At 44.2% G+C, this 27,479-nt stretch overlaps 1 long non-coding RNA gene across 1 annotated transcript; it reads left to right on the top strand.

Moving 5' to 3' along the window:
• Positions 1–62: 62 nt before the first annotated feature.
• LOC138917390 (uncharacterized) lies at positions 63–27,479 on the top strand. The gene is made up of 4 exons (XR_011425283.1): positions 63–229; positions 24,914–25,054; positions 26,283–26,497; positions 27,345–27,479. It is a non-coding gene; the product is annotated as an uncharacterized lncRNA (long non-coding RNA).

Raw genomic sequence — 27,479 nt, forward strand, 5'->3', positions numbered from 1 at the left:
CTGCATCTCAGGCACGTGACGGTGTCCCCCCCCCGCCCCGCTCTCCTGGACAGTGTCCCGGCAGGTCCCGGGGCACCTCGGTTCCCGCGTGGCGCCGGCTCTCGGGGGCTCTCAGACGCGCGTCCTGGCCGTCCCGATCTGTCCGCGTGCATGGCTCCCGGACGCGGGCGCTCCGCCTGAGGTCTCCTCAGGGCTGGCGCGCGACGGGGAGGGGCGGTGACTACTGCAGGTGAGGGGAGAGAAGGCTTCTCACGGGTGGGCTTGGGCGCCGTCCCTCCGGCTGGGCGTGTGGGAGACGCGCAGCCAGGGATGATGTTTCCAGGGGCGTTCGGTGACGTCTGGATATGTTTTTGATGATCAAATTGGGGGCTTGCGCCGCTAGCTTCTAGTGGTTGTCCAGGCTCACTGCTATGGGGTAGGCCACGTCACAGGCAAATTGGAGGAAGGTTTGCGTGTGGAGGGAGTGGCAAGGAGGGGACAGAAGGTCAGGGTGAGGAGGACACCCTCCCAGAACAAAGAATTTTCCAGCCCCAAGTGTCAATAATGCTGAGGTTAGATATTTTGGCCTACGGGTTCCATGGGGCCACCTTAGTGCAGGGTAAGGAGTTGGAAGATGACCTTCCACTGATGAACTTGGCTTCTATAGCAACTTTTGGGGGACAGAGGGGTGCAGCTTTTCTCATGTTTGCCTCAAGAACCGGCAGGATTGTTAGAAGGTTTCTGTCATGGTGGCCACCCTTTCCTGGTCGTTTGGCTTTTCTTAGGGCTCGTGAGTGGTGGGGGAAGGTGGGTTGCAGGTTGCAGGCTTCTCTACAGCCAAGTTGGACACTTGGGAGGAAAGAAAAACCCCAGAGAACTCCCCCCCACCCCAGTTGTTCTAGTCCTGAGGTCCTTTGCTAGTCTACCTTCTTTTGTCCACCTTTTAAATCTTCCAGTAGGTGACTTGTGTTGTTGTGATTAGTGGGAGGAATAAGATGGAATGTGTTCATCGTTCTTGTCTAACCCTTAAGGAACTTGAAGTCCTTAATGACTTTTAACTTTTTACTCTCCCAGTTGAGTTTGTTTCCTCCAAGCTGCTATTTTCAACTTGATGTTTATTTTCCATGTTAGAGGCTTTCCTTCGATGTCTCTATTCCTTTTCCGTTTGAAATTAAGACTGTTGGAATAAAAAGTGATTGGGAACTCTGGAGTGTGGACAGGGCTTGTTTGCTTTGAGCCTCCGGGTGAGAGAACTAGGTGAATCATGGGGAGCTGCTGATGTCAGTATCTTTAGGACAACACTGTAGGCTTGTCAGCTTCTCTGGAGGATCCTTAACTCCTTCCTTAATGGTGGGGGTCTTACTTCAGGGTTCTGGCTGCTCAGGGAGAAGGAGGCTGTGTCTTAACATTCTGCATTAAGTATGTATACCATCTCATGAACTTCTAATTTTGGCATCCAGGGCGCTAAACCGTGCCTGGGACTCCCTGATGTGGATTACCCATTTTACTCTCTGCAGGAAACAAAACTCCAGCTTTCTGCAATAGTCAATAAGCTACATTAGTCCAGAGATGTGGAGTGGGGAGGAGACTTAGGGATATAACTGTTTCTCAAACAACCCCCCCCCCCACCCCCCACCAATACTCCTAGGTTTAGCATTCCCTCTCGTAGTTAGATCTAGACATACTGGTTCTTTTTGAGAATTCTGTGTTACAGATTGTGATGTTTTCAGCTTTTTCCACTGCCCATTCAATTCTGTTAGGTCAATTACTATTTATAGATCTACCATCCAGCTGTCAAAACTTTTTTTGTTAAGGTATAATTTACGCACAGTAAAATTCATCCACTCACGCGAGTTTTGACAGATGCATACAGCCACGTCATCACCACAATCAAGCTGTAGCAGAGTTCCATGGCCCCCCTGTTCCCCTGTGCTCCTTTATAGTCAAGCCATCCTTCTACCCCCAGCTCCTTGAAACACCTAATCTAGTTTTCCATCAACATAGTTTTGCCTTTTCCAGAATGTCATCTATGTAGTCTTTTGAGGCTGGCTTCCTTTACTTAGCATAATGCATTTGAGATTCATCCATTAATGGTCAATAAAACCAACTGGGCCTGGAATTTGCTTTTCTGAAGGGTTTTTAACTCTGAATTCAAGTTCTGTAATACAGTCATGTGTTGCTTAATGATGGGGATACATGTGAGAAATGCATTGTTAGGTGATTTTGTTGTTGTATGAATATCATAGAGTGTGCTTACACAAACCTAGATGTAGCCTACTACACACCTAGGCTCCATGGTACTGATCCTACAGGACCACTGTGATATCTGGGGACCGTCGTTGACCAGAACATGGGAACATGCAGTGTATGACTGTATGTATAGGACTATTTAGGTTATTGGTTTCTTCTTGAGTGCGTTTTGGTACTTTGTATCTTTCAAGGAAACTGTCAATTCACTTGAGTTGTTGAATTTATGGCCATAAAGTTGTTAGTGAATATTCCCTTATTATCCTTTCAATGCCTGTTGTAATGACCCTCCTTCATTCCTGATATTGGTAACTTCTAACTGGTTATTGTTTTATATAATGAAGGGTATTGTTTTTTTGCATGCTACTTTACTGAATTTTCTTTCAATTTGTGATAGTTTCACATTGATTCTTTTTTTGTTATTGAATTGTAAGAGTCCTTTATAAATTCTTGATACAAGTCTCATCAGATATATATGGCTTGCAGATATCTTCTCACAGTAGGTAGTCTGTCTTTTCACTTTCTTGAATGTGTTCTATAACACACAAAAGTTTTGAATTTTAAAGAAGTCCAGTTTATCTGTTTTCTTTTGTCATTTGTGTTTTTAGTATCATATCTAAGAAACCATTGCTTACCCCAAGGTCATGAAGATTTACTCCTATGTTTTCTTGTAACATTTTAGCTCTTACAGTCAAGCCTGTGATCCATTTTGAGTTAAATTTTCTGTATGATGTGAGGTAGGGGTCCAATATCATGCTTTTGCATGTGGATATCCAGTTGTCCCAACACCATTTGTTGAACAGACTGATATTTTCCTGTTGATTGTCTTGGAATCCTTGCCAAAAAACAATTGACCGTAAATGTAAGGGTTTATTTCTGTACTCTAAATTCTAGTCTATTCGTTTATATTTCCATCCTTATGCCAGTTCCACAGTATCTCAAGTACTGTAGTTTTATAGTAATTTTGTAATCACGAAATATAAGTCCTCCAACTTTGTTTTCCTTTTTCAAGATTGTTTGGAGACTATTGCCATCTGCTACAGGTTGAATTTTGTCTCCCCCTCAGATATTTTGAAGTCCTACTCCCAGTACCTCAGAATGTGACCTTATTTGGAAATAGGGTCATTGCAGATGTAATTAAAGTTAAGATAAGGTCAACTGGAGTAGGGCCTTAATCCAAAATGACTGTTGTCTCTATAAGAAGAGGAGAGAGAGGCATACAGGAAGAAGATGGCCACGTGCAGACACAGAGACACACAGAGAACGCAGGTGAAGATGGAGGCAGGGATTGGAGCAATGCATCTACAAGCAAAGGAATGCCAAGGATTGCCAGCAACCCCAGAAACTTGGAAAGAGGCGTGGAGCGGATGTTCCCTCAGAGCCCTCAGAAGGAATCGACCCTGCGGATACCGTGATTTCGGACTTTCGGGCACCAGAACTGTGAAAGGATAAATTTCTGTTGTTTTAAGCCATGAAGTATGTGGTATTTTGTTATGGCAACCTCAGGAAAAGTACAGATTTTGGTAACAGGAGTGAGATCTGGCAAGTCCAAAATTTGTAGTACAGGTGGTAGCCTGGAGACTCTGACAGGGGTTGAAGTTACAGTCTTTTTTTTTTTTTTTTTTAAAGATTGGCACCTGAGCTAACAACTGTTGCCAATCTTTTTTTTTTTTTTTCCTGCTTTATCTCCCCAAACCCCCCAGAACATAGTTGTATATCTTAGTTGTGGATCATTCTAGTTGTGGCATGTGGGACACCGCCTCAACATGACCTGATGAGCAGTGCCATGTCTGCGCCCAGGATCCGAACCCTGGGCCGCCGCGGCGGAGCACGCGAACTTAACCACTTGGCCACGGAGCCGGCCCTTGAAGTTACAGTCTTGAGTCTGAAATGTGTAGGGCAGGTCAGCAGGCTGGAAACCCAGGCAGGGTTTCTGGGTTACAGTCTTGAGGCAGGATTCTTTCTTCCCCAGGAAACCTCAGGTTTTTGCTCGTAAGGCCATCAATTGACTGGATGATGTCCACTCACATATCCAGGGCAACCTCCTTTATTTAAAGTCAACTGATTGTAAATGTTAATCACATCTACAAAATGCCTTCCCAGCAATATCTGAACAACATCTGAACAAACAATTGGGCACCATAGCCTAGTCAAGTTGACACATAAAATTAACCATGACAGTCCTCCCTTGTCAACTTGGCACCCATACTTATTCCATATTTAATCTCCTAATCCATACGTAATCTCCAGATAGACACGATAACGGAGTCATACTTATGCCAGACATGATACAGTCCTTCTGAGTATAACTGAAAATGTGCTAGCCCTTCCTCCAGGAGAGGATACAGCATCGTTGGATGATGCTCACTCTTCTCCTTGACATCCTATAATACACACGCGCGCGTGCGCGCACACACACACACACACACATACATACATACATACATTCATAACAAAATAAGGAAGAAATACTCATAACAACTACAGTCCTAGTTTCTGCAGATGCTCACATGGTCCTAGCCAGTATTTGTAACTTCCCTCTTCCACTACTTGTTCTATATCTCTTTTGCCCTCAGCAAGCACCTTAGCTGGTTGTAGCTCTTTACCTCGTGAGGTGGCTCAAACCTCCATTTCTGAAGGGTCTGGGCCCTTAGTAGTCCTCCCTGAATCAGTTGGTTGTAGTTTTCCATTCATTTTCCTTATAGGGCATGGTAATTCTCAGAGACACCGTAAGGGAGCTCCTGTATTCCAGACATATGCTTCCTTCTTTCCGTTGGAATCGTAGTCCAATTCAAGTCAGGATCAATCACCCCAGCCAGTACAGTAGCTCCCTCTTTTGCCTATTGATTCAGAAGCATAAGGAGTCAAAACTGACTGGCTGGCAGTCTTCAATTCCAGTTCACTGGAATCATTGTTGTGTCTCCTTGTGGAACTAAGACCTCTAGACCAGGATTAGGAAACGGATACACCATCTTAACGATATTAAGTCTGATCCATGAAAATGATTGTCTTTCATTTATTTAGATCTTTAATTTCAAGATTTCTAACAAATCTTGCACTTCTTAAATTTATTGCTAAGTATTTTATTCTTTTTGATGCTATTGTAAATTGAGTTATTTTCCTAATTTCATTTTTGGATTATTTGTTGCTAGTGTACAGAAATACAATTGGTTGCTGTATATTGATCTTATATCCTACAACTATTATTAGTTATAACAGATTTTTTAGTGGATTCCTTAGGATTTTTCTATGTACAAGATCATGTCATCTGCAGTATAGATTATTTTAATTCTTCCTTTCTAATCTGGATGAAATTTTAATTTATTTCTCTTTTTCTCAGTTAAGTTTGAATAGAAGTGGCGAGAGCAGACATTCTTGTCTTGTTCCTGATCTTAAGGGGAAAGTTTCTAGTCTTTCATCATTAACTATGATGTTAGCTGTGGATTTTTCCTAGATACCCTTTATCAGTTTGAGGGAGGAAATGCCCTTATATTCCTAGTTGGTTGAAGTTTTTCTTTTTTAAATCATAAAGGGTGTTGGATTTCCTGCATCTATGAGATGATCATGTGGTTTTTTGTCTTTATTTTATCAATATATTGCATAAGTTACTTTTTGGATGTTAACCCAACCTTACCTTCCTGGAACAAATCTCACTTGGTCATGGTGTATAATCCTTTTAATATGTTGCTGAATTTAGTTGGATAGCATTTTGTTAAGGATTTTTGTGTCTGTATCATAAGTTATTGTGGTAGTTTTCTTGAGAGGTCTTTATCTAGTTTTGGTGTCACGGAAATAATAACCTGAAATAATGAGTTGAAAAGTAATCCCTCCTCTTGTGTCTTTTGGAAGAATTTGTGCAGTGTTTGTATTGATTTTCCTTTAAACATCTGGTAGAATTTATCATTGAAGTCATCTTGGCCTGGGTGTTTCTTGTTGTAGATCTAGTTATATTTTATATTTCTTCTTGTGTGAGTCTTTTTTTGTGTGTGAGAAGATTGGCCCTGAGCTAACAAGTCTTGCCAGTTTCCTCTTTTTGCTTGAGGACAATTGTTGCTGAGCTAACATCTGTGCTAATCTTCCTCTATTTTATGTGGCCACCACAGCTTGGCTTGACGAGTGGTGCTAGGCCCACACCCGGGATCTGAACCTGCGAACCCCTAGCTGCCAAAGTGGAGCGTGCAAACTTAACCACTATGCTACTGGGCCAGCCCCTTCTTCTTGAGTCAATTTTAAGAATTTGTCCACTTGGTCTAAGTTATCTCATCTGTTGGTGTAGTTGTTCTTGTTTTCCCTTATAATCCATTCTATTTCATTAGGGTTGGTAGTGATGACTCCACTTTCATTCCTGAGTTTAGTAATTTGAGTCTTCTCTCTTTGTTTAGCTCGCTGAGTCTAGCTAAATCACATCAAGTCTTTAGGGTTGACCTACGTGTTTAAATTATCAACAAGAGACAGTTTTAAACCATTCTTTCCCAATTCCTCAGGTTATTTTCTTCTGTCTGATGTTTTGGCTAATAATTTCAATATTGGGTTACACAGTGGCTTAGTTCCTTCATGGGGAATGTGTCTGGCATTTTCCCTTAAGTGTGATGATTTGGGAGTGGAGTGTGTATATTCATCATGAATATTATGTATCCATGAATTCCTGTTAAGTGTTTTAGTGAGAAATGCATTATACATTTAATGTGTCTTCATTATCCTTATTTCTAGTGAGGCAGTTTGGGTTGTTATTTCTTCTTTTACTCTTTCATTGGGAAGAGAATTGCATCCCTGGTTCCCCCTCTTGAAGTTGAGAGTGAAGTCAGAGCTGCTGTTCTAACATACTTGTGGCATCACTTAAAAGGTTTGCCACATGGAATCCCTCTTATTCCTAGCTGCATTTCTCGGTTCTCATGAGGTTCCTGTGACTACATGTATAGACTCCATTCCTGTATGTGCAGAGGAACCATGGAGTCCTGGTGCTACAAAGTCAAGTGGAGGAATCCTTGGGCTTTTCATTTCATAGACCTTTAAGGGATCTGTCAGTGTCTCAGAGGTAATTACCATTCAGTAAAGGCTGTTCTCTTGCATGCAGTCGCGGGAAATCTTGCATCCCATCAGTGTACTTCAGGACCACCACCTTTCAAGGCTTGCCAGACTCATGCCCTGCCTTCAGAGGTCTGGCACCTGAACTCTCAGTCAACCCCTCCCCAGACCCCCAGGCTGGAGCACTCACTCCCCTGGATGGCCCTGATCCCTTGGACAGTCCGTGTGATTGGCAGAAGGCAAAGAACATTTGGAGAAGAATACTAGCCCCATTTGAAAAGGCCAGAGCAAGAGAGGGATGGGGAAGCAGCCTGGGAAGGAAGGTCTTGAGGAAGGTAGGTGAGCCCCTCACGTCATCTGAAGAGACAAGTACAGTCACCAGGTGCTGAACCTGCCCACAGTGCAGAGCCTGAGTTCTTGGTGGGTTGGGTGGAACATGTGGGTGGGCGACAGCTCTTGCAAAGTCATGCTGACCCATTCCATAAGGCAGGCAACACTGATAAAGCATATGGATATAACATGTTTCCGTTTATCCTTGAGCAATTTGGGCCAGATCATCCTTCCAGTTTATAGCTATTTTGTGTAAGTAGAGTACCCTAGGAAGAAAGAAGGAGTTTGCTTTGAGATGGGAAAGGAGCGGGCTTGTCTGTCTCCTGCAGCCACAACTCAGTCCCTAGCATTCATGGCCAAGTGTCCAGTGTGGCCGTGCTGGGAACCAACAAAGGTCTAGGTCTGGTCAGCCCATGTAGGTGTGGCAAGCACCTCTGCTTGCCCCTCTCCAGATGTTCCTGCCCTAGAGACAGGTCTTACCTCTACCTCCCATCCCCTCACTGGTTCGCAGGGCCCAGGGGTGATGTTCCTCTGCATGCAGGGTTCACCAAGACTGTCCCGCAGAACTGGAAGCCCCACAGGATGAAGGGGAGCTGATGAAGGGAGGACACAGGGACTCCTGCCTGCCCACAGCCCAGTAGCCAGCAGTACCCATGGCCACAGTTCCCTCTTCCTTTAGGCCATCATGACCTAATGAAGCTTGTACCCTGGGCTGCTCTTGCTAGCAATGGGGCCTCAGGACTCTGAGCACCCCTGGCTGAGGTAGGGGTCTGCCTTTTCTTCCTGCTCTTCCCTGTTTAGGTGAGTCTCTGCAGTTGCTTTCCCATCATCCAGACCAGAGTGTAGAGTTGTGTTCGTGGGGCCAATGACCAGTATCCCATCCTTAGACTCAAATGCCAACTCCTATTTGATGAGAGCAATCCCTTGAAAGCTAAAACATTTGAAGACAATTAGCTTTCACCTCTCATTTCTGCCATGGTCATCCACACTCCATAGTAGCAGTCACTTCACAAGAAACCTTTGTTCTATCTGCTCAGCACATAGCATGTCATCTTGCACTCTTCCTAGGTGAAGACTATACAAACTGGTAACATGAGCACCAGGACACACATACATTTCAGTCTCTTGGAGAGACTGAATTTATGCCTATTGGAAGAAGGGCTCAGAGCTAGTGGACTAGAGGAACAGTTCCTCTTATTTCTTCAACCACAGTGGAAACCATCAGGTGGAACCAAGCAACCAGGAAGACTCGTCATTGACAGGGAATGGATGTAAAGCATTCAAGGGCAACGTGCATTCATGTGTGGAGGCTTCATCATGCACCTGCTGTTCATGGTGGAGACATAGGTGTTTAAATTCTCACTTGCAAACCGGCAAGAGCACCAGTAAGCAAAGCAATAGGCATAACTGAAGTAGACAGGGACCAGCACCCAGGCAGAGAGCCAGGTGCAGAGCTCCAAAATAATGTCAAATAGAATGGTGATAACCAGCTCCATTCCTGGTCACGATTTAGAGCGCATGCTCTTAGCTTCTCCCTGAGGTCAAATAGAATGGAGATGGCATCCTTTCCCAGTCCTGATTTTCGAGGGCATGCTCCTAGCTTCCCCCTATTTGTGATGATGTTTGTTTCAGGCTTTGTTGGTGTTGCTTTTGGATACTCTCCATCAAGTTAGAGAATTTCTTTTTTGTTTCCACTTTACTAAGATTTTAATCATATTTATGATGACCATTTTTAAATGCCTTCCTACTATACTGAAATGAGCTTGTCTCTCTTTTATTCTACTAATATGATTTATATGTATATATTTTTAAATATTATTCCATCATTACATTCCTACAATAAGGAAACTAAGAATATCAGAGTCAAAGGAATGGAGGAGGAAATGAGTGTGTTATGTGTAGATCATCTGGTTTTATTATATTGAAAATCCAGAAGAATCTAGAGACAAATTATTCTAGTAGTAGGAGAATTTAGCAAGTTGCCTGGATTGAAGTTCAAATATAAACAATCGTGTATACACAAGCAACAAACATCTGGGACATGCACTTAAAAAGATGACAGAATTTACATACAACAAAAATATTAAAGTATTTTGGATCAGCTAACAAAGGATGAGAAAATTTATAAAACTTTATTGATATGTTAAAGACAAATGAGTGGAGAGATATCCAATGTTCATGGATATGAAGGCTTAATGTCATAAGTATAATTGTCTCCAAATCATTCTATAGAGTCAATGTAGTTCAAATTAAAATCCTGACATAGTCTTAAAGGTACACTGAAAACTTCTTTTAAAAGTTATAATCCATGTGGAAGGGTAGAGTCCAAGAAGAATAAGGCAGATAAATTTTCCCTTCAAGATAGCAAATCTTATTGTGATGCTATAGTAATTAAAATGTAGTGCTACGTATACAGGGACTAAAAATGGACTGGTAATGGATAATCAATAGTGGAACCGAGCCTAGGATTGGAACCTTACACATACAGAACTTCGATACATCACTGAGGTGGCATGGGTGTCAGTGGGGTACTGCCATGTGCAGAATGAAATGAGAACTCCACCTCACACTTCATACAGAAATAAATAGCAAGGAGAACACTCAAAAGTTTTTAGTTTAAAATATTGACAGGTTTCCAATAATGGCAAACAATGTAATAAGGGCCTCCCAGTGAAGACAACTAAAAATTCATGACAACACATAGAGGCCATTGCTATGGAAGCAGGAAATATCTAAACATGGTGGTGGATCACCTGACCCAGAGGAGTGAGGTGAGTCAGGCATTCAAGGCTATTTCCCCCTTTCAGAAATCACAGCTAAGTCACTTTGTTTCACTTTTGGCAGTCTTTTGGGGTTAGGGAAACAAAGTAGGAGTCCAGGATCTGCCACAGGTGTGGACCATGCTAAACCACACCTGCTTGGGCTGAACAAGAAGGGATGCACCCTGGGAATGAGTCAGCAGTGAGCTGGCCCTCTCATGGACTGCAGCCCAGCCTTGAATCACAGCTGGCTCAGAAAATCTCAAGCCTAAACTTGGTGTAAGATAACTTCAGATTGCTAGTGCACCCTGGCTTAGAGAAACAAGCAAAAATCCTCTGAGTGTAATGGTTATATCACTCTTAGCCTAAAACTATTTCTAAAAATTATACTTAAATACCTTCCAGCACATAAACAAAGATGACCAGAAACATGGGATAATATACCGTGAGTGAAAACCAGCAGAAAAACAGACCCAAAGAAATCCAGATACTTGAATTATCAGCCGGAAACTAAAATAAATTGTGCTTATTATGTTCAAGGGGATGAAGCTAGGCTTGTAAACTTCTGCAATAGCTGGAAACTATAAATTTGAGAAAGAAGATTTGAAAAAAACCAAATAGAATTTCCAAAAATGAACAACACAAAAATCAAAGTCCGGAACTCATTGAGTAGGTTTAATAACTGTTTAGACCCAGTTGAAGAGAGACTCCATGGACCAGAACACAAGTCAGAAGAAACTACTCAGAATGGGAAGGGGAAAAAAATTCAGAAGAAAAGTATGAAAGCACTTTAGTGCTATATGTGTTTTTTTCCCTAAGAAAAAGTGCTATTTTTGGTTTGAATAAAATAATAAAAACTTCTATTTCTGGCCAAGTTGGAGTAATAGGAACCAGATTTACCTTCCGTCTGAAACCACCAAAAAATACAAAAAGAGTATAGGAAACTGGTTTTCAAGAACATGAGGCAATGAATGATTGTGATCCCTGAGATACAGGAATAAATGGAATAGTCCCAAGATTGTCTCGGCTTCTAGGCCACAGCACAGAAGGAAGTGACCCAAATGGAGCCTGAAGGAGCACCTGAGTCAAGGAGACAGAGGTGAGAGTCCAGGAGGGCCAAGGTGGCTCGAGCTCTTAGGACAAAGAGATGAGAGCTGCAGAGAGGGAGAACTTTGCAGTGTTGAAGAGGGTCTCCTTTGGTTGCTCAGCTGAGTACTGATCAGCACAAGCATGTGAGGAAACTACCCAAGGCTAGGTAAAGAATGTCCCCAAAGAACAAGAGGGAACAGTGCCCAGTGCTCATACAAGACTGGGAATAGTGCCTGTTCCTACCAGCCATGAAAAGCTCATAATTCACAGGGCACTGGAAGTTCTTGTCTCAGCAGTGAGGAATAATTAGCACTAGACTGAGCACTGCCCCAGACCCACCTAATGAATCATAAAAGCAAGACCTAAAAGATCAAGGTATTTATATTCAAGCAACTTAAATACATCCCAGATCAAAGCACAGAAAGATGTGCAGGAATACAAAAATATCCAGCCTCAACAAGATAAAAGTCACAATGTCTGGCATCCACTTGAAGAATACTGGGCATGCAAAGAAGTAAGAAAACATAACCCATAATGAAAACTTTAAAAAATGAAAAATAATAAGTGTTGGCAAGGATGTGGAGAAACTGGAACCCTCGTGTACTGTTGGTGGAAATGTAGAATGGTACAGCCATTGTGGAAAACAGTATGGTGGTTCTTCAAAAATTAAACACAGAAAATTAAACCATATGACCCAGCCATTCCACTTCTGAGTATATACCCAAAAGAATTGAAAGCAGGGACACAAAGAGATATTTGTACACCGATGCTCATAGCAGCATTATTCACGATAGCTAAAATGTGGAAGCAACCCAAGTGTGCACTGATAGATGAATGGATAAACAAAATGTAGAATATACATACAATGGAATATTATTCAGCCTTAAAAAGGAGGGAAATCATTTCACATGCTACAACATGGATGAGCCTTGAGGACATTGTGCTAAGGGAAATAAGCCAGTCACAAAAAGATAAATACTATATGGTTCCACTTAAATGAGGTCCCTAGAGTAGTCAAAATCATAGACACAGAAAGTTATGGTGGTGGTTGCCAGGGGCTGGGGGAAGGGAGAATGGGGAGGTATTATTTAATGGGCATAGAATTTTAATTTTGCAGGAATCAGAGTTCATGGTGGTGATGGTTGCACAATAATGAGAATGTAATTAATACCACAGAACTCTACATTTAAAAATGGTTAAGATGGTAAATTTTATGCTATGTATATTTTTACCATAATGGAAAAACTGGAAAAAAAAGAACAAAGTTCTGATACATACTGCAACATGGGTTAGCATTGAAAACATTAGCTCATTGAAATAAGCCTAATACAAAAGGACAAATATTGTATGATCCCACTTATATGGTGTTCCTAGAGTAGGCAAATTTATAGAGACAAAAAGTGGACTAGAGGTTGCTGGGGGCTGGGGGAGGAGGATGGGGAATTTTTTCTTAAAAGTTACAGACACTCTGGTTGGGGTTATGAAAAAGTTTTGGAAATAGTGGTGATGGTGCACAACATTATGACCGTAATTAATGCCATTGAATTATACACTAAAAATAGTTAAAATGTCAAATTTTATGTTATATATATATTACCACACTGTAAGAAATTAATAATGTAATCTACAAAAGACCATTGAATTGTATACTTTAAATGGGTGAGCTGTATGTTATGTAGATCATATTGCAATAAAAATGGTAGATTTTTTTTAAAAAAGGACTGTATTAGAAAAGAAAACTACAGGCCAATACTCCAGATGAATATAGATGCAAAAGTTCTCAATAAATACTAGCAAACTGAACTCAGCAGCACATTGAAAGGATCATTCTCCATGATCAAGTGGATTTATCCTTGGGATGCAAGGATGGTTCAACATATGAAATTAATCAATGTGACACATCACATTAATAGAATGAAAGAAAAGAATCATATGATCTTTTTAATAGACACAGAAAAAGCATTTGACAGAATTCAACATCTGTCCATGATAAAATTCTTAACAAATTAGGCATAGAAAGAACCTATCTCAACATAACACAGCCACAGCTAACATCATATTCAACAGTGAAAGGTCGAGAGCTTTTCCTCTCAGCTCAGGAACAAGACAAGGTACCCTTCTCACCACTCCTCTTCAATATAGAACTGAAAGTCCTAGCCAGAGCAATCAGGCAGGAAAAAGAAATAAAAGTCATCAGAATTGGAAAGGAAAAGGAAAATTGTGTCTATTGGCAAATGACATGATTTTATATATAGAAAATCCTGAAGACCACAAAAACTGTTAGATCTAGTCAATGAAGTCAGTAAAGTTGCAGGATAGAAAATTAACATACAAAAATCAGTAGTGTTTATACTAACGATGAATTATCTGAAAAAGATCTCACAATAGGATCAAAAACAATAAAATACTTAGGAACAAATTTAACCAAGGAGGAGGAAGATCTCTACCCTGAAAACTATAAGACAATTATGAAAGAAATTCAAGAAGACACGAATAAATGAAAAAGTATCTTGTGTTCATGGATTGGAAGAATTAACATTGTTAAAATGTCCATACTTTCAAATGCCATCAATAGATTCAATGCAATCCCTATGAAGATTCCAATAGCATTTTTCACAGAAGGAGAAAAATCACTCCTAAAATGTTATGGAACCACAAAAGACCCCAAATAGCCAAAGAAGTCCTGAGAAAGAAGAACAAAGCAGGAAGCATCACACTTCCTGATTTCAAGCTATATTATAAAGCTATGGTAATCAACAGTATGGTACTGGCATAAAAACAGACAAGTAAACCAATGGAAAAGAATAAAGAGCCCAGAAATAAACCCGAGGATATACAATCAACTAAATATTTGACAAGGGAGCCAAGAATACTCAGTGGAGAAAAGACAATCTTTTCAATAAGTTGTGCTGGGAAAACTGGATATTCACATGTGAAAGAATGAAACTTGACCCCTATCTTACACGATTCACAAAAATTAACTGAAAATGGACTAAAGACTTAAATGTAAGACCTGAAACCATAAAACTTCTAGAAGAAAAAATAAGAATAAAGCCCCTAGGCATGAGTCTTGGCAATGCGTTTTTGGATATGACACCTAAGTACAAGGAACAAACTAAAAAATAAGCAAGTGGGACTACATCAAACCAAGAAGCTTCTGTACAGCAAAAGAAACCATCAACAAAGTGAAAAAACAATCTATGGAATGGGAAAAAATATTTGCAAACCATATGTCTGATAAGGGATTAATATCCAAAATATATAAAGAACTCCTACAACTCAATAGCAAAAACCCCAAATAACCCAATAAAATATAGGCAAAGGACTTGAATAGACGTTTTTCCAAAGAAGATATATGAAAGGCCAACAGGTACATGAAAAAATGCTCGAAATCACTAATCATTAGGGAATTTCAAATTAAAACCATGATGAGATATCACCTCACATCTGTCAGATGCCATCATCAAAAAGATAAGAGATAACAAATGCTGGCAAGGATGTGGAGAAAAGGGAACTCTTATGAACTGTTGGTGGGATAGTAAACTGATGCAGCCACTATGGAAAACAGTATATAGGATTCTGAAAAAGTTAAAAATAGAACTACCATATGAGCCAGCAATTCCACTTCTGGGTATATATCTGAAGGAAAAGAAAACACTAACTTGAAAAGATATCTGCACCCCTATGCTCATAGCAGCATTATTCACAACAGCCAAGCCATGGAAACAAGTTAAGTGTCCCTTGATAGATGAAGTGGTGTATATATACAATGGAATATTATTCAGCCTTAAAAAACAAGGAAATCCAGGCCGGCCCCATGGCTGAGTGGTTAAGTTCACGTGCTCTGCTTCAGGGGTCCTGGTTTTGCCAGTTTGGATCCTGGGCACAGACCTACACACGGCTCATCAAGCCGTTCTGTGGCGGAATCCCACATAGGAGAACTAGAATGACTTACAACTAGGATACACGACTAGGTACTGGGGCTTTGGAGGAAGATAGGCAACAGATGTTAGCTCAGCACCAATCTTGCTCACCAAAAAGCATACCTTTAAAAAAAAAAGGAATCTCACCTTTAAAAAAACCCAGGAATTCCTATCATTTGTGACAACATGGATGGACCTTGATGGCATTGTGAAATAAGTCAAGCAGAGAAAAACAAATACTGTATGATTTCACTTATATGCAAAATGTAAAAAACCCAAAAACCTCATTAAAAAAACCTCATAGAAAAAGAGATCAGACTTGTGGTGACCAGGGGCAGAAGGTGAGGACAGGGAAATTAGAGGAAGGTGGTCGAAGGCACAGTCTTCCAGTTATCAGATGAGTGAGTCCTGGGGATGTGATGCACAGCATGGTGACAGTAGCTAACGCTGATGTATGATATATAGGAAGGTCATTAAGAGAGTAAATCCTGAGAGTTCTCATCACAAGGAGAATCTTTTTTCTTTTTTCTCTCTTCTTTCTTTTCTTTTTATTGTATCTATATGAGAAGGTGGATGTTAGCTGAACCTATCGTGGTAATCATTTCACAATATATGTAATTCAAACCATCATGCTATACACCTTAAACGTATACAGGGATGTACTCCAATTATTTATCAATAAAAGTGAAAAAAGAACACAAGTCATCTCTTTAAAACAATTTTAAAATATGGTCAACTTTTGGTTTCCTGTCTGGCATTCAAGGAGCTTGAAAGTCATCGCTCCATCCTCACAATCAGACAAAAGCTGGACACACTGAAAACCAACAACTCTTCTTAGATCCATCAGAGAAGTGAGGTCACAGGGCAAACCACTGCCCCCAAAACTGGAGTGACAGAGGCAGACACAGAGAATCACGGCTTGCCAGAGCAGAAACCCACGAGCAACTCCTCCTCAGGAGCCAGGGCTGGGCCAGGAAAACCTGACAGCAACTGACAGATTGCCAGAGGCTCGGTGTGGGCACGTCTGAGAGTGTAACATTCTGGGGAGGAGGGCCCACACTTGTGAGTTTTCTCTCCAGGAGCCACACCAGGTTCTCACAGTGAAGATAGGAGAAAAGTCCTTTCATGCTTCTGGCAGGGGAGGGGAAAGTAGCCACTGTGAAATATGCAGAGCACTCTGTCCTTCTGAACAAGGCCTGCCCTCGGGAGAAAGTGTTCTACCAAGCCTGACCTGCTTAGGCTTATCAGAGCCTCACCAACTTGGGGAAGGGAAAGACCCAACTCCAGCCCACTTTAGCCATCCTGTCCCACCTAAGCAGATGGGAGGGAACTGAGAAGCACTGGAGAAGTCCACAGTCCAGAGGCACAGGCTCACTAAAAGACTGAGACCTCATCATTGGACTGTAAAATGCCTCCCCTCTCCCCACACCTCACCACCACATTACTAAAGGCCTGTTTTCAGCATTTCTTTTTACTAGGTACATCATGTCTGGCTATCAAGAAAAAATTACAACACATCCTAAAAGACAACAGAGTTTGGACAGAGCAAGCATCAGAACCAGACATGGCAGACATGTTGGAATTATCCAACCAGGAATTTAAAACAACCATGACAATTATTCCAAGGACTCTAATGGATAAAGTCGGCAGCATGCAAGAACAGACAGGCAATGTAAGCAGAGATGTAAATTCTAAAAAAGAATCAAAAAGAAATGCTAGGGGCTGGCCCCACGGCTGAATGGTTAAGTTTGTGTGCTCTGCTTCAGCACCCTGGGGTTTCACTGGTTTGGATCCTGAGCACAGACCTAGCACCGCTCTTCAAGCCATGCTGAGGCAGCATCCCACATAGCAGAACTAGAGGGACTTACAACTAGAATATACAAGTATGTACTGGGGGGCTTTGGGGGGAAGAAGAAGAAAAATAAAAAGATTGGCAACAGATGTTAGCCCAGGGCCAATATTAAAAAGAAAAGAAAAGAAATGCTAGAGGTCAAAAATACTGTAACAGAAATGAAGTGGGTTTTTTTTTTTGGTGAGGAAGATTCACCCTGAGCTAACATCCATTGCCAACCTTCCTTTTTTTTTTTTTTTTTCCTGAGGAAGATTAGCCCTGAGCTAACATCTGTGCCAATCTTTCCTCCATTTTGTATGTGGGATGCCTCCACAGCATGGATGATAAGTGGAGTAGGTCTGCATCTGGAATCTGAACCCTCAAACCTGGGCCACCGAAGTGGAGCATGTGGAACCTTAACCACTTAGCCATGGGGCTTACCCCTGAAGAATGTTGATGGGCTCATTAGTAGCCTGGACACAGCAGAGGAAAGAATCTGTGAGCTTCAAGATATGTCAACAAAATCCTCCAAAGTGGAAAAGCAAAGAGAAACAAGACAGAAAAAAACCAGAACAGAATATTTGAGGATTGTGGGACAACTACAAAAGGTGAAGCTTATGTGTAATGGGAAGGAGAAGCAAGACAAAAAGGAACAAAAGAAATACTTGAAGCAATAATGACAGAATTTCCCCCAAATTAATGTCTAATACCAAACCACAGATCCAGGAAGCTCAGAGTACACCAAGCAAGATAAGTGCAAAAAAAACCTCCCCCCAAACCAAAAAACACCACACCTAGGCATATCATATTCCAACTTCAGAAAATCAAAGATAAAGAAAAAATCTTGAAGAAAGCCAAAGGAAAAACAATCACCTTGCCAATAGAGGAGCAAATCCCATGGGCATTAAAATAATAATAAAGGAATATTATAAACAACTCTATGCCCACAAATTTGATAACTTACTTGAAATGGATGAATTCCTTTTAGGGCACAATCTGTCAAGACTCACACAAGAAGAAATAAAAAATTTTAATAGACCTGTATCTATGAAAGCAACTAAGCCAATGACTAATGACATCCCCAAACAGAAAGCACCAGGACCAAATGGGTTCACTGGTGAATTCTACCCAACATGTAAATAAGAACATATTAATTCTCTACAATTTCTTCCAGAAAATGGAAGGAAAAGGAATACTTCCTAACTCATTCTATGAGGCCAGCATTTCCCTAATACAAAACCAGACAAAGACAGTACAAGAAAAGAAAACTACAGACCAATATCTCTTATGACCATAGATGCAAAAGATAGCAAAATCAAATCCAACAATGCATAAAATAACTATATATATGATCAAGTGGCATCTATCCCAGGTGTGCAAGGTTGGTTCAGTATTCAAAAATCAATCAATATAATCCGTCACATCAACAGACTAAAGAAGAAACATCACATGATCATATCAATAGATGTAGAAAAAACACTTGACAAAATCCACCCCCCCCATTAATGATTAAAAAAAACCTCCGAGCAAACTAGAAACAGACAAAAACTTCCTCAATTTGATAAAAAATGCCTACAAAAAATCTACAACTAACATCATACTTAATGGTGAGGAAGTTAAAGCTTTCCTGCTAAGATCAGGAACAAGGCAAGAGTGTTCCCTCTCTCCATTCCTTTTCAACATTGTACTGGAAGTCCTAGCTAATGCAATAAGAGAAGAAAAGGAAATTAAAAGTATACTGATTAGGAAGGAAAAAATAAAACTGTCTTTGCTTGCAGATGACATGATTACCTATGTAGAAAATCCAAAAGAATCAACAAAAAAACTTCTGGAACTAACAAGCAATCATAACAAAGTTGCAGGATACAAGGTTACTATATAAAAGTCAATTGCTTTCCTATATACCATCAATGAACATGTGGAATTTGACATTAAAAACGCAAAATTACTTACATTAGCACCTTTCAAAATGAAATACTTAGGTAGAAATTTAACAAAATAAGTACAAGATTTATATGAGGAAAACTGCAAAACTCTGAAGAAAGAAATCAAAGAAGAACTAATAAATAGAGAAATATTCCATATTCATGGACAGGAAGATTCAATATTGTCAAGATGTCAGTACTTCCCAACTTGATCTATAGATTCAATGCAATCTCAATCAAAATCCCAGCAAGTTATTCTGTGGATATCAACAAACTGATTCTAAAGTTTATACGGAGACGCAAAAGACACAGAATAGGCAACTCAACATGGAAGGAGAAGAACAAAGTTAGAGGATCAATGTAACCCAACCTCAAGACTTACTATAAAGCCACAGTAATAAAGGTAGTGTGGTATTAGTGAAAGAATAGACAAATAGATCAATGAAACAGAACAGAGTCCACAAATAGACCCACATGAATGTAGTCAGCTGATCTTTGATAAAAGAGCAAAGGCAATACAATGTAGCAAAGGTAGTCTTTTCAACAAGTGCTGGAACAACTGGATATCCATATGCAAAATTTTTTTAAAAAGGAATCTAGACACAGACTTTACATCCTTCACAAAAATTAACTCAAAATGAATCATAGGCCAAAATGTAAAACACAAAACTATAAAAATCCTCTAAGATAACATAAGAGAAAACCTAGGTGACCTGGGGGATGGTGATGACTTTTTAGCTAGCACACTGAAGGCACAACCCGTGAAAAAAGGAATTGATAAGCTGGACTTCATTAAAATTTAAATTTTCTGCTCTGTGAAAGACACTGTCAAGAGAATGAGAAGATAAGCCATAGACTGAGAGAAAATAGCAAAGGACGTACCTGATAAGGACGTTGTCCAAAGGAGTGAATGAATGAATAAACTGTGGTACACCCAGACAATGGAATATTCTTCAGTTCTAAAAAGAAATGAGCTGTCAGGCCATGAAAAGACATAGAGGAACCTTAATTGCATATGACTAAGTGAAATAAGCCAACCTGAAAAGGCTCCATACTGTATGATTCCAACTATATGACATTCTTGAAAAGGCAAAATATATGGAGACAGTAAGAGAATCAGTGGTTGCAGGGATTAGAGGAGAGAGATGGATAGACAGCACAGTGGACTTACAGGCCAGTGAAACTACTCTGTATGATACCACTATAATGGTGGATCATGTGCCCAGACCATAGAGTGTGCAACATCAGGAGTGAACCCTGAGGTAAACTAGAGACTGTGGGTGATGATGTGTCAGTGTAGGCTCATCAACTAGAACAAATGCACCCCTCTGGTGGGAGACTTTGATAGTGGAGATGCTGTGCATGTGTGGGGACAGGGAGTATACGGGAAATCTCTACGCCTTCCACTCAGTTTTGCTGTGAACCTAAAACTGCTCTAAAAAAGAAAGTCTACTTGACAAAATAAAAAAAGCAAGGAAGAAAAGGATAGAGGTAAAGGAAGGAAAGAAAGGAGTTTCTGGTTTCAAGCAATATCAAAATCTAGCAGAGAAAATTTCATTAGATTTTAAGACCTGAGACTATTTCTCTGTGATTCCAGGTCTTGCCTTCTGGACTGAAGACTCCACTCTTGGAGTCGCTGTCCTTTTTCTTGGAGAGAAGAGCATGTCCACAGCCCAGTAGCTCTATTGGCCTGTTTCCTGCCTGCCGAGTTTGGGAAGTCCAACAGCCCTTTTCCACTTTGTCCCTTTTGGTCTAAGCAGACAGTGTTTCTGCTGATATGACATTCTCAGTAATGTTGTGGGTCTCCTGTGTTTGTTACGGGGAGCCGCACCATCAGACAGGAGGGCCTTCCACAGGTCTTTCCTGGGGAACCCCATCTCTTTCCTGGCCTCTGCTGAGATGGTTGAGTACATCCATGAGTCACACTCTTAATCTTTTCAGCCACACTGTTGGCTTTCTGTCTGGTGCACACTTTCCTAACCACAAATATCCTAATCTTAGCATCTTTTGCAATCTTGACAGGCTGAAAATTTCCCAAATCATCAGGTGCTGGTTCATTTTTGCTTAACAACTCCTTTCTTAATTTATCTCTTTCCTCTCACATTTTACTATAAACAGCAAGGAGAAACCAGGCTGCACCTTCAAAACTTTGCTTAGAAATATCCTCAGGTTCATTGTTTACAAGTTCTGCCTTCCACCCAACAGGAGAACACAATTCAACCAAGTTCTTTGCCACTTTGTACCAAGTTTCCAGTAACATGTCACTCATTTCCTCCTGAGCACTCACTGGCAGAGTCTTCAACATGCGTATTTCTACCAATAGTCTAGCCTTCAAGGCAGTCTTGCCTTTTTTTATCATGTCTCAAAAATTTTCGAGCCATTACCTAATCCAAAGCCATTTCCACATTTTAGGTTTGTTTCGGTGGCACCCCACTTCAGGTAGCAGAATCTGTGTTTGCTTCCTGGGGCCACCCTAACAAAGGACCGCAGACTAGGTGGCTTGAAAGAGCAGAAACGGATAAGAGAATTCTGACGTCAGGGTGTTGGCTGTGTCCTCCTCTGGGCGCCTCAGGGGCTCTCCCAAGCTCATCCCGATTGTTGGCAGAATTTAGCTCCTTGCAGCAATGGGACCAAGGTTCCCATTTCCTTTCTGACTGTCAGCTGGGCCCCTCTGAGCTCCTGGAGGTCACCCACATTCTTTACGCCATGGCCCCTCCATCTTCACACCAGCAGTAGCAGGTCAAATTCTCATTCTGCAAATCTTGGACTCCCTTTCTGAGACCAGCTGGAGAAAGCTCTGCATTTAAATGAAGGGGTCATGTGATTAGATCAGGTCTGCTCAGATATCTCCCAATTTGAGGTCCACTGATCTAGGCCCTGGAGTTAATCAGCAGAATCCCTTCACAGCAGCCCCTAATTAGTGTTTGATTGAATAACTGGGGGAAGCTGTGTGTACACCAGGGCAGGAATCTTGGGGGCATCTTAGGAACTGCCCCTCTCTGTTTCCACCATTCAGGAAAGCTGTGGTCCAGCCTTCACTCCTGGCTTAACCATAGGGAGTGGATGCATTGACTCTTGGTGCTGGCTCTCCTAGCTACCTGTGGGGGCTTGGAAAGTTACTTCTCACCTCCAAATGTCCATTTCTGCATCTATAACATGGGGATCCTGAAGATCCAACGTCACAACCAGGCAGAGTCCCTGGCTCAGGCTGTTACCCCCTCTCTGCTCATTGTGAGACGTCCCTACTCCTGCCTCCTTTCAGTGGCTTCAGGGAGCTGGGAGAGAGTGAAGACAGGGCTTTGTGAATCACCCCCATTCCAGGAACCCCTCTGTGCTGCGGCCCCGGGAGAAGTCCTCTTTCTTTCCCTCGACTATTTGAGGAGACTTAAGGGGCACAGTGAAGCCCATCATGATGGCTGCGGCTTTGGGAACTTAACTGCCCATGCCCTCGCAGGCAACATGACAGGTGCCTCTGTCATCTCAGCAGGAACCTCTTGCTATAGGTCCAGGCAGGCTGATTGCGGGGTGACAGCCAGACCAGAACCTGCAGCCGGCCAGGGAGGTGTGGCTAGGGACTCATGGTGAAAGTGGCCAGGTGGACACCAGCCCCATCCAAGGGAATATTCTGATTTGCCTCAAATGATCGACATGTTTTTGATTTAATAGTTTCTATCATGAGGAATGGTGTTTACAACAGTGAAGTCAGGACAGACAGGAAGTACCTGTGGACCCAGGGCCCCGTCCAGCATGCAGGGCGCGGCCCTTTCACCAGCAACTAGGGGAGCAAGTCGGGTCCAAGAGGGGACATCACAGTTTGCCACTGTTCTTGGGTGTAGCTCACTCCATCAGCACAGCAGTGCAGAGGGAGGAGACAGAGGGGAGAGACCGAGGCCCCAGGGGCCGGGCCTCTGCAGAGTGCCTGTTCTCCACCCGGGTGCAGACGCCTGGGCGGGACAGACAGGTTGATGCCAGAGAGCTGGCCCTGCCTGGCTGGAGAGGAAGTCTGGAGCACCCTGAACTCGGGGCTTGAACCTTCTCCTGTGGAAGCAGGTCCTCAAGCTTCGCTCTGTCCCACAGCATTTCAGGCCAGCAGACTGCGACTTTCTGTCAGCCATCCAGCACAGGTGGTGAGCCACCCGTCACTGAAGCTGCTCCCAGAGTCACAGTGCTCCCCACAGTGAGTGCACCAGAGACGGCCTCACCTGTGCAGAGACATGGACGGGGCCTCGCAGGCCTTGCGACACTGCACTTCAGCAGCTACCTTCCTAACCCTTTGTCACCAGAGGGTCCCTGAGTCGCACTGCTCATGTTTGGGCTCAAGACAAGTCCAGCCCTCCCCGCTGGCTCAGAGGTCATCGCTTTGTTCCACAAACACCCCGTCAGCCCCTGGGAGGGAAAAGAGGCCCTCCCTGCCCTGGAAAGGCTAGCTGCCCATGGAGGGCGGCTGAGGCCTAGAGGGGCAGAGCTCCTCAGAAGGCACCCAGGACCCTGGGGGCACCCTCTGACTGAAACAAAGCAGAGAGCAGCCAGGGGCATCTGAGACTCTGCAGTGTGACCAGGGCTGAGCGCTGTGGACAGATATCAAGATGGACTGACAGAGGGAGGGGAGTGAGGCCCACCTCCTCACGATCTCAGAATAGACTGACAGACTGCAGGGAGTGAAGCCCACGTCCCCACGATCTCAGGATGGACTGACAGACTGTAGGGAGTGAAGCCCATGTCCCCACGATCTCAGGATGGACTGACAGACTGCAGGAAGCGAAGCCCACTTCCCCAGGATCTCAGGAGGGACTGACACTGCAGGGAGGAAAGCCCACCTCCCCACAATCTCAGGATGGACGGACAGACTGCAGGGAGGAAAGCCTACCTCCCCAGGGTCTCAGGATGAACTGACATACTGCGGGGAGTGAACCCACTGCCTCAGGATCTCAGGATGGACTGACGGACTGTGGGGAGCAAACCCCACCTCCCCAGTGCCTGGGATCCTATCCAGAAATGTCCGTGGAGGCTCTGGGAGACTGAGTCAGAGGTGCTCACAGTGTCTGGCCAAGACTTGGGTCTTCTCTCTCCTCCTTGCACAGAGCCACTGGAACTGGAGGGAAGTGATCATGTGCTAGAGGGTACCCACTGTCGGGAGCAGAGAGAAGGCTGTGGTCTGTGTTTTGCAGTCCCACTGCTGACCGGCTCTTCATGGAAGCCTGCAGGCCTGAGAGGAGGACAGGCTGTTTGCTCCAGGGCAAGACCCAAACAGGCTGAGGGGACACTGGAATGCCAATTAGGGCCTGGGTGCTCCGGTGAGACCCACTCTTCCAGGGGGCCCACCAGTGGTCAAATGGACAGCTTTTGCACCTGTAAGAGCATGTCTGGGGCATGGTTGGCCCCAAAACCCGTTTAGGGCTGTGGCTGCATGAGGCCAGTTGGACGGCATGGGGCGGGCTCCCGAGGCATGTACCAGGAAGAAATTGTGTTTTATTGCCCTAAACCTTGAAGCCCCCACCTTGGATCTGTCTCTGAACAGAGTGTCTCATGGTGGTGGGGGCGAGGCAGCAGGAAGCAGAAGCCTGGAGCGGGGTCCTGGGGAGAGGAGACCCTTCCTGTGAGGAAGAGGCCCTGGTGCCTGGGACAGGCACAGTCCTGCGCAAGAACATCAGCTGTCCCTATGGAGGACTCTGCACTTGGCTCCCAACCCTGACCAGTGTCTTATTTTGGAGAGAGCGCCGGGCACCATGTGCATGCTTACGGCTGGGGCTGGTGTGCTAGATGACTAAATCGCAGACTCTCACGAAAGCAGGCGTTTACCTCCAGGTGCCATCCGAGCGAGCACACACCTGAAGAAAGAAGTACATCACTCTGCAGTTTCAGAAGAAAGCATGCCTGTCTGTATCAGCTGTCCGTGATTTCCACAGGAGAAGCTTCCAAAACAAAAATCTGCTTCCATCTGGAAAGGTACCCCCTCTAAGCTTAATTCTTTCCTTATGCTCAAAATCTGATAAAGTGAGACCCAGGCTGTGCCTGTCCTCACGCAGCCTGCTCTCCATGTGGCACTGGGAGGGCAGGATCAGCTCTGCGCAGGAGAAAGTCTTTGCTGTTTGTTTGCTGAGCACACTCACCCCTGAGTCTGCACACCTGGACCCTGCCCTCCTGGCCCCTGGAAGGGGCAACAGTGAGCCAGTGGTCTTGGTGGGGCAGAGGGACCCAGCATCCTGGGCCAGGTCATGGCGGCTGGCTGGGGCCTTGGACTTGGGCGGAGGGAGGGTGTTGAGGCAGAGGGGATGGGCTGGAGAGCTGGTGCCTGGCTGCTGCAGAGCACGGGGCCTCTCCTAGCAGCTGGCCCACCGTGTGTGGAGGGCAGGAAGGGGTGGCTGCCGACCTGTCTGTTGTCGTGGGGAGGGCTCCTGGCCCGGCCTAGGCAGAAAAACACAGACCCATGGAAACTTGCAAACCCACACAGATGTGCAGATAGGCACACACACAGCATATACTCAGTGCACCTTGCTCCAAAAAATTTTAGAACAGCTTCTTAAGGATGCATAAAATATCTCTGAAAGTAGACCAGTTAGGAGAAAGAAAATTGGGGAAAAGGATAGTGACATTAGATGGAGCCAGGAATAAAAGCTAATAGAAAGCATAATGACAATGTAGTGATAGACAGCTGCCTTCCTCACTCACCCCAGGCCCAGGCTGAAGGCTGTGTGGGCACCCACACTTTGCAGGTGGGGAGCAGCAGCCACAGGCCTGTTCTGGCATCTTTTGATGGTGTCACCTTGTGAAACTCAGAACCCTCTGGCAGGAACCCCATTGAGTCACGTTTACGACTGGCACTGGGCAATTCCTGGCACTCATCGGTGACCTGGGTGACAGAACAGGCTTCCCCCCCGAGGCCTCTGTGGGGTGCTCTGCTTCCACAGCCTGCGCCTGCATCTCTCACGCCCCAGATGAATGCTGAGGCTCTGGCATTTACCAGGGCTGTCCTGGGACCATTGTGGCTGTCCTCTTGGGCCAAATATTGTTTGGGGGTCAGAGAGGGTACTTTGAGGAGGGGTAGGAGGCTCATGTTTGGACATCCCCTGTGTCACCTTCTCTGCCCTTTGTGGGGACAGAGGAAGGATTGGCAACCAAGAGACCTGACAGAGCTGTGTGGCCATGTGGTCCAGGCATTTCCTTCCCTCTCTAGGCCTTTCCAGCTTGGCCATCTGCTCCGTGAGGGGAAAGCCTGATGCTTCTTGAGCCCTTGTAAGTGAGCGTGTTGTTCAGTCAGGCCAGCCTCTGCACTCATGGCAGGAAGAGAAACCACAGCTGGGACTTCAGACTAGAACAGATGCAAATGCTCAACTGATAGATACCATCTGGCAGCCTGGAAAAGCTCCAGTGGAGGAGAAGTGAACTCAGGTAAAACCCCACCCAGCAACCAGGGGCATGGTGCATGATCAGGATCCTGCCAGAGTCTTGGTAGGACTCACACCATCTGAGGTTCTCCTGTTTGTTTAAATCCTTGTCTGTCCTCACCCAACAAATGGAATGTAAAACCCCCAAGATCTGGGACTTACCCCAAAAGTTTTTGATGAGTGAGCTGGAGGCTCCACCTCAGATGCACGTAGGGCCTCACTGGCAGCCTCAGTGTGGTGGAGCAGCCCTGGTGGGGTGGAGAAGCCCTGGCGCCTGGGTGGAGCAGCCCTGTGTGGTGGAGCAGCCCTGGTGGCTGGGTGGAGAAGCCCTGGGTGGAGTGGAGCAGCCCTGGTGGGGTGGAGCAGCCCTGTGTGGTGGAGTGGCCCTGGTGGCTTGATGGAGCAGCTCCAGTGAGGTGGAGCAGCCCTGGGTGGGGTGGAGAAGCCCTGGTGGCTGGCTGGAGCAGCCCTGTGTGGTGGAGCAGCCCTGGTGGCTTGATGGAGCAGCCCCAGTGAGGTGGAGCAGCCCTGGGTGGGGTGGAGAAGCCCTGGTGGCTGGGTGGAGCAGCCCTGATGGGGTGGAGCAGCCCTGGTAGGGTGGAACAGCCCTGGTGGGGTGGACCAGCCCTGGGTGAGGTGCGGCAGCCCTGGTGGGGTTGTGCAGGTGGTAAGACAGAGAGGAGAGGGAGAGGAGCAGGGTCAAAGGTCTTCACTTGTTCTCCTGCCACGCCACCCCAGAGATGTGTGTGTCACTTTCTTAGCAACAGCATGCTGGGTCGGGTTGAAACTAAAGCTTGAGGATGTTGGGTTGTCTCACTTGGTTGTTTCTGTCCAAACCTTGTCAACCCCAGGTATGCTCAAAGAGGACAGAGCAGATTGGGTAAGCCTTTCCCCACCCGCCTCCCATGGCCCCCAGGGCCTCTCATCCCGCTGTGGTGTCTGCTACCTGTACCCATCCCTGCCGCTGTGGAGGGGAGGCAGCCAGA

The sequence above is a fragment of the Equus caballus genome, chromosome 14 (genome assembly GCF_041296265.1).
Source record: "Equus caballus isolate H_3958 breed thoroughbred chromosome 14, TB-T2T, whole genome shotgun sequence".
In the NCBI taxonomy this organism is placed as follows: Eukaryota; Metazoa; Chordata; class Mammalia; order Perissodactyla; family Equidae; genus Equus; species Equus caballus.